Raw genomic sequence first — 13,101 nt, 5'->3', positions numbered from 1 at the left:
TATTTTGCAGTTGTGATAAGGAGCCTGCTTTGTTGTTGTTGGTTGTTGTGATATAAATACAAAAAATCAATTGATATGGTGCCAAATACTATTGTCAAAGTCATAGCTTCTGCAAATAATAGTTTTATCATTTTTTATGCTGTTAGTGCACATATCAATGTTTAAAAATTAAGTTCCAGTGTGACAACAGGGCTGGCTTGATAGATGAGGGAATGAGGCAAAGTGAGAAGGTGGCAAAATGAGCAGTCAAAAAGTTGAAAGGAGAACAAAATAAAAATAAGTTGAATACAGTAGATGTTTATTAAAGTTTATAAATAATTCATACAAGAATGTCAGTGCTCGAAATGTTCTCTATTGACAACTGTTCTGGGAGCAGGAGTGGTAAAAATCAGTTTTGCCTCGGCAACTTGCCATCAAGTCAGCACTGTGTGACAATATATGTAATTAACATTGCTGCTTTCTGTAATGTGTAAATTTTGTGATTGTGACTTAATGTTTTCTAAAGTTTTGTATAGTGTATTAGTATGACATTTGTGGAAGAGAAAACTATAAATATAATAAATATCTCATCCATTTTCTACATGTGCTTATTTTTTGAGGAATATTATTTGCCTATTGATTTTACTAATATAGCTATTTCATGCATTGTTGGAGCTTGGAATTGATATGCTGTGATTATGTGATTTTGTCTTTTTATCAATGAATTGATGTTTAGTCTGTTAAGATTATTTTATCTATTATTATAGCTCTGCCATAGTACATTTTGCATGTGTTGTTTTCTAACACTGTCTTTAGTGTGTATTTACAATAAATATAGTAGCTCATGTACAGTATAATAATTTGTGTTTGTGTGCAAATCTTTGATGTATTATGTTTATGTCTATGTGAGGAATGTAAGCATTTAAAGTTCCATCCTGATATGATACATTGTATTATTTCAGTGTGAATTTCTACAATTATTTTTAAGTTTTTTAATATTTATTTTTGACAGTTGGATGGTTGAGGCAGTAAAACTTGGACTCAAATCTAGAGGACCAAGATTTGAGTCTAAGTCAGGAACCTCATCAGTTTGTCTTGGACAGATCTATCTCAGATATATCAGAGCTCATTTCTCATCACCCAACCATTCCTTGTGGGCATGGCCTAACCCATAATGGATATGATGATGGGTCATTATATATATACGTATATACATAAAGACTTGGTAATTGTTTATGTTTATAATTGGCCATTGATGTCATGTTAATGTTTTGAAAAAAAAACTCAAATTGAGTTTTGCAATCATCAGTTCATTTCTCACTGGACTAAATTATGAGACAATGAAAGTGTCAGTTTCCACTTCAAAAGACCTGGGTTCAAATCCATGGCACTTCCACACTGGAAAAAGAACGTTTGGCATTATCTCAATGCAACTTTCCCAGATCAATAGATAGGCTGAGATGGTTCCATTGTTCAGAATCCTTGCTCATCTGATCTAACATCTCTTGATTTTTTTCCTTTGGGATATGTCAAGGATAGGATGCATATAAAAAAGATATCAAGCATGGAGGAATTGAAAGAACACATCACACAGGCACCAGGACAATTTCAATTGACACAATTAGGAACACTTGGAGAGAGTTCAAATATAGATTGGACATTGTTCATGCAACAAACAGTGCACATATTGAGGTTTATTGAGGGAAAATAACATTTTTTCATTAGCTTTTTTAACTGCTGCAATCAGTTTTTTCCATCTCTACTGGTGTAATTTTTATGAACATATGTAAAAGGGTGAATAATTATGAGACTCTGTATTATGAATAGTTAATAAATATCCAGGGATATAACTAGAAATTTCTGAGCATGAGTCAATCACATTGCTGATAGCTTGCATAAACATAGTGTAGGTATGTACAGTCAAACCTGTTTTTATGCGGGGGATAGGGACCGCATTAAAAAAGACGCATTAAAAAAAATCTCACGAAACTTCACGAATGGCTGTAAATAATAGTTTTCGCAACACAATTAAAAAAATAATTTTTTTATGCGGTCAACAGGGACCGCATAAAAAAAGTCTCACATAGAAAATAACTCAAAACCGTACGAAATAGAATTTATTGACAACAGATGTCAGCACTTGACTGCATCGTCTGGTCTATCGTCTGCTTTACATATTTTTGTCCAGGTGGTGTTTTGTTGACTTAAGAAGTAAATTATTTCATTTTTCGCATATTCATGCAATAATATTACTATAATAAGTGCATTTATGCTATAATAAGTTTATTTAGCTATAATAAGTCAACGTGAGACATGACGAATCGCACGAAACTAGTCGCCAACTATACCGCACAAATAAAAAATCGCATAAATAAAAATTCGCATTAAAAAAATCGCACAAATAAAAATCGCACATAAAAAGAGCGCATAAAAACAGGTTTGACTGTATATTATGTAAAAAACACAAGAACCCCAAGATCACTAGCAACATATTATTGTGCAAAGACTGCCATATCAGTAAGTCCATGCATGTCATATGTAAATCAGTAATATATATGACAGTGCTCAATACATACAAATAAATGGCAGAACAAGAATAAGTATTAAATTTTATTATTCTTTATCTCATGGCTGTTCAAGTAGCCTAGTATTTGAATCTGATATGCCTGTTTTCTTTTCATTCAGTGTTTAACTACGTAGCAACTTTTTTACATGTTTACTTTTAAACTTGTATGGGGGCTAGTAGAGTGAGGAGTGGAAGAGCATTAATGTGGGAAATGCCATTCATTGCCATTAGGCATTAGTGTAGGAAATGCCATTAGGGATGTTGCCATGTGGCTACACCTATGAATATCTAAAATTTATTATATTGTGAGTTATATCAATAGTGGTATCAAATAAACTCATGTTGATGTCTTCATTATGTTCTGTGACAATAACTATTTAAAAATTTGATACAATGAACAGCTGTAGTACAGTACATCAACAATCCTGTACCAAAACTCAACAAATAATTCAGTAAACCTTTCAGAATCTAAATAATTAACTGTAGTCAAACTAATTTGCTGTAGCTTCAGTTTGACATCTTTAGCATTTGAATTGATTTTTTTCTATAAAATCGACAAAACAGTCTTCATTAGAATGTTATAAGCAATTTGTCAACTTGCAGAAAAATTAACTATACAATAAAGAGTTTCTGGTGTACATGATTTCCAGAAAAAATGAACTCAAGTCCTGGGAATTTTTTAAGCTTTAAACCTTCATCTTTTGTTGTTGAACCCTATCTGAAGTCTGCCCACTAATCACTTCTTGTCTTGTTCTCTCCTATATTGATATGTCATCTGTACTGTTTGTTCACATTTATTTTATGATACCTTTTTCATATGTGATTGCTTCTCAAATGTGTGCCCAATAAAACCTGTTAATTATGATTCTGTAAGAAATCTTTTAACCATCCATTTATTGGAAAACTGACCAATGGAAGGTTTTGCCAAATCTCATCAAATAACATAGAGAGCCCTCTTGCCATGTGTTCTGGACGGCAACATACAAGTAAGATTAAAGATATACCCTTATTAGAGTGGTGCTCCCTTATGCAGAATACTGCTCTAAAAATTCCACCTACACGGTGTTTGTTTAAACCAGCAATTCCCAAAGTGGATGCTACCACCCCCCTGTGGGCGGTGAATAAATCTAAGGGGCGCTGAATGCAGGTACTGTACAGCTACTAGCTGTCACTAAAAATCGTCGCCCCATCTTTTGTCGCCAATACTACTATAAAAAACAATTCTACATCTACTAGATAGCACTACAAATCGTCACTTCATCTGTCATAGTCAAGTAGCTCAGGGCTAATATCACCCTATCATTATCACTCACTGGTAACCATAGGTAAGGATTGGGTCACTGACAACCTTTCCCTTTCCTCTGTTAACTAATGTAAAACAGAGAAAATCGGAAACATGGGAGAATGCTCCGTTATCTAATACTCGGTTAAGTAGACTCGACTGTATATTGCGTGGAAAGAAAAGAAAAAACTTTTAACAAAATGGAAAGATTTTAACGAAAGATGTTAATAGAGGAGCAGAAGCGTAGCTACCATGGAGCAGTTGGAGCAAACTGCTCCAGGCGCACGAATCTCCAGGGCACCAAGTTAGAAAGGGCGAAATAAAAACTTGTAAAAACATTTGTAAAAAATTTTTTAGATTTAATAATTAATCAATTAACTATTATATTTGAATTCATTCGACAATTATGTACACTTTTTAAGTGCTTATCACCTGCATATTTTGTCGCGTCATCTGATAAAAATATTCTGGAAAACAGTGGCGTGCCGTGACATTTGATGACAGGGAAGCTGTGTTCCTGTAAGAAGCCGACTTCCAGGGGCAATCAGTTAATTGCTCGTCAGTGATGGTCTAGGGCAGTGGTTCTTAACCTTTTTATACTCGCGGTCCACTAAATATTTCATAATTTTTTGTGACCCCCATTTTTTAATAATAATTTATATTTGATAATTTGATAATTTATCTATAATAAATTGATTTTTTTATTATTGCTTTATTTTTTATATAATAAATGTAAATCATAACTTTATTATTTCATTATCTATTTAAATAACATTCAAACTTCACAATTAAACATGAAAACTCATTAATTTTTAACAGAAAATAAAATAAGAAACATGTCGATAAATCGATCCAATGTTGATGCTAAAACTAAACTAAAACTAAAACGCCCACTTGTGGTAAGGATTTTGCATAACTTTTGCAAAAATATTTAAATTTTCAAAGCCTACTATTTTTCCTAATTATTTTTAAAATTCCAAGCATTAATAGTTTCTTAAAATTGCTTTGGAATAAAAGAAGTAAATACTGCGGTGTAAATAGCATATTTGCATTTATTTCTTCTGTACTAACAAAGTTGTATGTAGGAAGAAATACAAAATAAATAAATAAAAACTAAATAGGAAAACTTTATCTTTCTTGTTTCACTTTTCAATACGATATTCGGATTATACATCAATTTTCTTTTTATTATATTCTGAAGGAAATTTTGCATAATTTGGCGGCCCCCGGCAAACTTCTTATGGACCCCCAGGGGCCGCGGCCCCCTGTTACGAATCACTGGTCTAGGGTCCATTCGTATTCATTTGTTCGATAAGCCAGTAAAAACTGTAGACTTCTCTAAATGTATTTTTAATATCACAATTACATTCTGAATCGCTAGCCACAATATAAGGGCTAAAATTAAAAATAAATTATAAAAACTTACTCGGTGAAATAAAATGTGCGATGGATATACATACCTGGTACAATGTATTGTTCGATTGTATTAATATACTTTTAAAGAAAATTATAATTAAAATATAGCTTTGTAAAGAAACGTACATAAAAATAACATAAAATAGTCTTTACTTTTTAAATCTTAAAACAATCCACTTAGTCAAATATCTTGATACGAGTAGCTAATGGATGGAACTAGTGCCGGTCCAGGTAGGTGTGTAGTGAGTGTGTGCGTGCCAAATCCCGAGGGTGCCGATACCGGTCAATGTCAAATGCCTCTTTTGTCGCATCACTAGTATATCTCAAAGGACGCCACAGGGATGTTGTAAATTTTAAACGTTTCTCACCGTAGCTGTAAAAATCTAACTATGTTAAACTTAATAGTCATTCGTTTTCTAACTAATTCGTTTTAATACCAGGTGTACACGGAAATCAGTTTCCCACTGTACTGAGCGAGTGATTGGTTCTGTTAAGCTTTTGTTGAAGTAAAATTCTGGCTCTTTCAACAGGGTTTTATTTATGTCCCCATTCCCTAATCTCTTAATTATTTAGTCACTTCTTAAGTAGAAATAAGTCGAAACCAGTTACTTTATACCTGAATATCTGTAGTCTTGGGAAAACAGTGGAAAGACAAATTTTTATGACAACGGATATATAAATCGTAAATTTAAGGAAAATAAATTCTAGAGCTTTTTTTTGTACCATTGTATGTACTGTACGTCTCATTCATTAAATTTGGTTGTAAATGATGCTGCCAAAGTAACAGTTAATTTTTAACACTGTACTAGAATTGTACACGTTTTTTCTGCATCCCCTTACAGATGGGACATACTAAATCGTAATATCACCGGTTTAACATTGAAATCCGTAAGTAATATAAGATGGGAGAGCGGAATAAACGCAGAATAAATATATCAAATATTTTAATGGAGTTTTTTAAACTCCTGTCAACTATACAGAACTATCATAAAAACGTGCCAGTAAACTCCTATCGGTTGGGTTGTTATAAATCTAGTCTAGGGTGGGCAACCCTTTTTATAACATGGGCCAGAATAAATTTTACGTTTTTTTCCGCGCCGTAGTAGTTAATTGACGCCTTCTTGTGACTCGTAATTTTTTTAGTCTGCAAATATGAAATAAATAAATAAAAAGTTAATTACTACATTTATTTCTCTTATCGTTTTCGAAAATTACAAAGAATTGGAAAAATAACTAATTAATAGTTATTTTTCCAATTTAGTAATCTATTAAAGATCTCGCGGGCCGGATAGAAACTTTTCGCCAGCCGTAGCTGGCCCGCGGGTTGCCCGCCGTTGATCTAGTCTGCTCGTGATTCACATAATCGGGCGAGGGTGGCCGAATATCTAGCAGGCGGCTAACAGCCCACAACCGCTCCGGGATATAAAGTCGCGTACTCTTTACGCGTGTGTCGCTTCTACCAGCTAAACCGGGTGAGGTTGGTGCACTGTAAACCGCATGTGCTAATGCCTATATAATCTGGCTGATTGGAGACTGACCCGGTTTCGACATTCCTTCCGCCACCGAATTATTCGAATATACAATAGCAATCTTATCGTTTTTTTCACATGTAGTATAGAAATTTGTAAAAGATACATAATGCAGTTATAATAAAATATTAATTTTAATTAATTCAAAGTACGTTAAAATATGAAAATTTATATTTTATAAAATTCAAGGGAAGGTCATTGAAAGGTGGAATCGGCGCTTCCATCGCTTCCAATGACGGCACGCCACTGCAAGCAAGCATATAAAGGATGATAACAGCAGTGACGAAAATACAGTACAGGTGCTCCTCACTTTACGACCTATCTACTTAATGACCTGCAATTTCAATTTCGACCTGCAATTCGGGGAATCCCCTTTTTTCAGCTTGAGTGTCAATCAGTGGTGAATGGTGAATGCGCACTAAGCGTACTATAATAGTCTTCTTATGAATAAATTTGAAGTTTGTTGCAAATTTTACAATGATCCTATATTTCCGGCGCAAGCTCCTCGCTTAACGACGTAGTCGTCGAAACGGAACTCGGTCGTAAAGTGAGGAGTACCTGTATTAAAGTATTTTACGGTACCTGCGTATCACAAAAACGGTTTTTTAATATTGATGTTTCCAATATCAGACAGTAGGCCTACACGTAGCCTACATAATTAAAATGCTATATACAGTACATTATTTATTTTTTCATCTGTAAAAATTCATTTTAATTTAATTCTAAATAGCAAACAAATTGGACGGGACACTTCCAATGGCACTTAAAAATTACGACAAAACGTACTCATACCACAGCCTACAATAAGAAACAGCCTAGTCATTTGCTCTGAACACGTGTGTCGATTCCTGAGGCGGTTTGCACATAGTCCTCACTAGGAGCGCTGATGACCGGACTATTCGATCAAGTGATCAATGCTAATTCTGTTGTAAAGACGTGGTTATAATATATTTAAAAAATTAAAATTTTGAAAATATTTTACATCAAGATATTGGTAAATTTTTATAAAGTTTGATTTAAAATGGTTCATTGCTCTGTGCCGTTTTGTACATCAAATAAATCAAAAAAAGATGGAACAAGTTTTCACGAATATCCAGCGGAAGAGAGTTTACGTTTAAAATGGATAAAAGCTGTCAGTAGAAAAGGTAAGATTTATTTAATACTCCATAATTAAATAATGTAGGAAAAACGAATAATTTTATAACATCTATGCTACTTGCCATTGATGCTACACTTTTGCAATTATTTTATTATATGCTGTAAGGGTTCGTGCAAAAACCACGTGTCCCCATATTTCCCAAATCTTACTTCCCCTTCCCATTATGATCTTTTGTGGCTTTTATAAAACCTCCCTAAAAAAGCACATGGAAAATTTCAACCCTCGAAATATTGACGGCCGGATGGCCGAGCGGTAAAGGTGGCAGCCTACCGCTCTGGGGGACCCGGGATCGAATCCGAGCGGGTCGAATAATCCCCAGGAATTTTTCGGGGGTGGTCCGTTCGGATATGTCGGGCCCCGTCCCTCACCACCCGGTCGCCCCATTGTGGGCCTGGCCGAACCCATAATGGGCCTACTAAAAGAGGCCCTCTTAGTGCCCACAGGGCGGAAAGAGTTAAAAAAAAAAAACCCTCGAAAATTTATATATTACTTCCTTTTATCAAATTTCTCGGATATTTCAAAAACGGTAGAAAGACATTGCTGAAAACTACATGGGTGTATTTGAAAAGCATTTAATTTCAGCTTTTTAAAATACAAATAAAATTAAATACATATACTCCCCCTTAATGAGGACAAGTACGGTTTTTGCACAACCCCTAACTTCAATGAGATTAGGCTATATTGCAATTGCATTTTAAATTTTTGTACAATTTATCTATTTATGCATACAAATTATTTATAGATGGTATAACTAATAGATTTACTGTATAAGCTAACTCTTTTTAAAATTTACAGATGAAAACAGTTCCAAACTTTGGAAGCCAAGTGACTGGTCAGTTGTCTGCAGTAAGCACTTTCTAGAATCAGATTATAAACCAGGATTGAAAAAGAGAATATATTGACAGCTGGTTGTTTACAATAAACAAAAGCCTCGTTGGAGTGACAACACAGTAAAATACTGTGTCTTATGGAGCAAAAAGTCTTCTAGGGCATATACATTTGCTAGGAAAACTCCACTTTTATCATTACCATCAAAATCAACATTGAAAAGATATATAGGCTCTGTTTCTGGGGTTAGTGTGGGTTCCCTAATTAAGCAACGATTAACTCAGGAGGCAAAAAAGTTGTCACAAGTGGAAAAATTAGGTTCACTTATTTTGGATGAAATGACCATTAAACCTAATCAACAGTATAACAAGCAAGCAGACGAAGTAGTGGGAACAGTAAAAATGAATGGCCTGGAAAAACAACTTGGACTTGAACATGTCACAGCAAATAGTCTCCTGTGTTTTGTGTTTTCAGGATTATCAAAAAATTTTCGAATTCCTGTTGCATATTTTTTTATCAATGATTTAAAAGGTCAGGAACTTTATACTTTAACTTTAGATGTGATTCATTCAGTGGAGACAGCAGGTCTAAAAGTACTCAGGATAGTTGCTGATGGCCATAGTAAAAATGTTAAGTTATTTGAATTACTTAGTGCTGTTAACCCTCCAATTCCAAAGATTCCACATCCAATGGATAATAATCGTTCAATATTCCTATCATATGATCCATGTCATATATTAAAAAATTTCTGGTCATTGCTTCTTTCTCCAAGTAGGGTAATGGTGAATCATGGAAAACATATTAGTGGTGTATTTCTCCGAAACTTGTTTCACCTACAGAGAGATCATGTTATTAAACCAGTAAGATGCTTAACTTTTAAACATGTCTATCCAACAAATTTTGATAAGATGAAGGTTAAGCGTGCAGTGGACATATGCAGCCAAAATGTAATTGCTGCACTGAAGTTTTTACAGAAGCACGGACACAGGTTTGGGAACTTGAACTTTGTTGAGGCCGAGGGCACAATTGAGTATTTGGAAATGATGCAAAAATGGTTTGCTATTCACAATATCAGCAATACTCAACACCACATTCATTCCAGAAATGCAACAGTGATGCAGTTTGTTTCTGCTAATGATGAAAGGCTCAATTGGTTGGATGGTGAGTTTTTGGGATATTTACAGTCCTGGAAAGATAGCTGTGACAGTCCCAATGTTCAATTTATCAGTAAGCAAACTTATGAAGCTGCTTGTCTCACAACCAGATCCACTGTTCTGTGTATCAGGTATTTGTTGGAGAATGGTTTTGATTTTATATTAACCAGAAAATTCAATTCAGATGATATAGAGAACCTTTTTAGTGGACTGCGGTCCATGTCTGGATTCAATGACCAGACAAACGCCTGCAGCATAATGCAAGGACTGCATACAATTCTTAAAACAGGACTAATTAGTGCATCCCTTGAAAGCAATGCAGAAAGCTTAGATTGTGAGGAATGGATGTCTCCTAATGAAGACATGTCCATTATTGTAAATCAGGTATTATATTTTGATTAATAAATTACTTTAATAGACCTAATTTAATTTAATTTAATATACCTAATAAAGTAATCATTATAATAATAATTTATTATTTTTAAAGGCATGCATGGATAAGAACTATACTATCAAGGAAGTTACTAAGCATATTGAGCCACAACTGAAACAGCTAGAGATTAGACCTTCCAATATTATAAGAGCCGCCGCAAACTAGCACTTTGCGAGAGCAAAATGCTAGCAAACGTGCCCTAGCACAACCGATGACGTCAAAGGCTCCGCCCCTCTCTTCTTGCTCACGTGGTTTTTCCTTTGCTAGAGCAGCGATACGAGAGTACTCTCGCTGTTCACAGAATTCAACAACGAGAGCATTACGCTAGCAAGAGAGAGCAGCGGAAAATGGATGACTACATAAACATGCTACACGTCGAAAAAGAAATAATAGAATTTTATCGATGTACGTAAATTACATGATTAATACATTCAGTATTGAAAAGAAAATGGTATAAACGTTGTATATTAAAATAGTTATTTATAAATAGGCTTAAGCCTAGTTAAGCTTAACTAATAGGCATATTTTTCCCATTCTGTTTCAAAGTTCGGAACGAAAACTGACAGATAGTTTTCGTTCCGTCAGTTATTATAACGGAACCTGACAAGTATAGGTTATAATAAAATCTTTGTTCTATAGCCAATCCACATCTGGATTCCACGTCATGTGGACTAGTTACGCGAGCAAACGTTGTGTAGTTTGCGGCTGCTTCGTGCTCGAGTAGCTTACCTAGCAAAAATGGCCCGTAGCATCATGGGAAAAAAGGCGGGGCTTAGGAGCGCGACCGAGAGTACGCTAGCTCTTGCTTCCTGTAGTTTGCGGCGGCTCTAAAGCCAAACATTCAATCTGCTACAATGGCATACATTGCTGGATACTTAGTACGTATCACCGAAGAGAAAATTGAATGTTCCGACTGTTTGGACATACTTGCATCAGTGAAATCCCCTGCACCTATCATAGGCATAATAAATTTAAATGATCTAGGCGGGCTCTTATATCCAAAAGTAGAGTTTATTGGGTTTTTGCAGCAACTGGAGAAGGCTATTCATGCAGGCTTACCATTTTTAATTCAGCAACCAGCTGTGATGCATAATTTATGTAAGATTATTCTTCCTTGGATGGAGAAAAATCCATTGTTTATGTGTGGTAAAGATGGACACCAAAATATACTGTGTAATGTAATTCTAAGAAAATTCATCAGACCCTACATTTCCAACTACATAAGAACTGTGAACGACACTTATATTCGGGAGAATCATAGACCCAAAACGTCAAATAATAAAGCTTTATCAAGAAAATTAATAAAAGTGGCACCTCTATAAACATGGGGTGGCCACAACTGGTACAGGCCTGGTGAAAACTCGTGATTTTTGTATATTTTAAAAAATTTAAATTTTGTTTATAAAATGTTAAAATTAATAAAAATTATTGTAATAAAGTAAAAGAGAACATGTTTTTTGCATTATTTTTACTGTTTCATTGCTTTAAAAAATTGTAAGGATATAAAAATATTTTTTAAAGTTGAAAATTGTTTTAATATGACCAGAATAGGTACAGTACATCTAGCCCATTAATTATTATCGCATTTAACCGTCTAGATAATTATTGATAACATGTCTATTGTTTTAGATTGTTCCGCAGAAATCCGGGCAAAATCTTAATTAAAAAAAATCAATAATTTGCTATATCCTGTTTGAATTACTGTTTTATTTTACGAACATATGACAGCATGTAGCTAGGATAACTTAGTCAGTGTGTGTTGTTATGGTCCGTTGTGTGGCTCCATCTAGCGAGAGAAAATATTTTCGTTTGGACACAACTCTTCAATGGGATTTCCCCTATTTGACTAGGCTGTTTCTTATTGTAGGCTGTGCTCATACGTTGATTAATTATAACTTCATCAAAAACCGATGTGGGCAGAAGTAACAGAAAAATGAAACTTGTTATGAACGGGTGGATGTCGAGTTATTAAGGCGATTTGCTAGCCGCTTCAAGGGATGGAAAATATGTTCGATATTCTTGCCTTTATGATCTAAGCAACTAATAAAAATTTATATAGGAATTTATCTTTATAGTTGTCAAGTAGGTGTAATTTTCGAACATTTTTGCTTTTTTCAATAAATGATTCATAAAAAATTACACCTAAGACACCATCAAGCTGTTAAGATCGTATTAATGAATGACGTCATAAATGCCAGAATACCGAATATCTTCTCACACTTTGAAGTGGCCTGCAAATCGCATTTGTGACACGGCGTTTGAATTTTCACCACAATACGCTGGGTCCCCCTCTTTCAACTAATGTAATGTAATGCTGTGGTAACCTTTTTAAGTTTCTTTTTTGTTACTATACTACGGTTCTTTTTTTTTTAACTCTTTCCGCCCTGTGGGCACTAAGAGGGCCTCTTTTAGTAGGCCCATTATGGGTTCGGCCAGGCCCACAATGGGGCGACCGGGTGGTGAGGGACGGGGCCCGACATATCCGAACGGACCACCCCCCGAAAAATTCCTGGGGATTATTCGACCCGTTCGGATTCGATTCCGGGTCCCCCAGAGCGGTAGGCTGCCACCTTTACCGCTCGGCCATCCGGCCGTCCATACTACGGTTCTTGTGAAATGAATGAATAACTCAGGAAAAGTTTGTATCATAAACTTAATTCTAACAATAAGAGAAGTTTAATAACATTAATATGCATGACTATAAGCAGTGGTGATATTCAGCGGGTTCGCATAGGGTCGCCCGAACCCGTTGGTA

Source organism: Centruroides vittatus, unplaced genomic scaffold (genome assembly GCF_030686945.1).
Source record: "Centruroides vittatus isolate TY-2023 unplaced genomic scaffold, ASM3068694v2 contig_549, whole genome shotgun sequence".
Lineage (NCBI taxonomy): Eukaryota > Metazoa > Arthropoda > Arachnida > Scorpiones > Buthidae > Centruroides > Centruroides vittatus.
Note: the sequence above shows the minus strand (reverse complement) of the source record.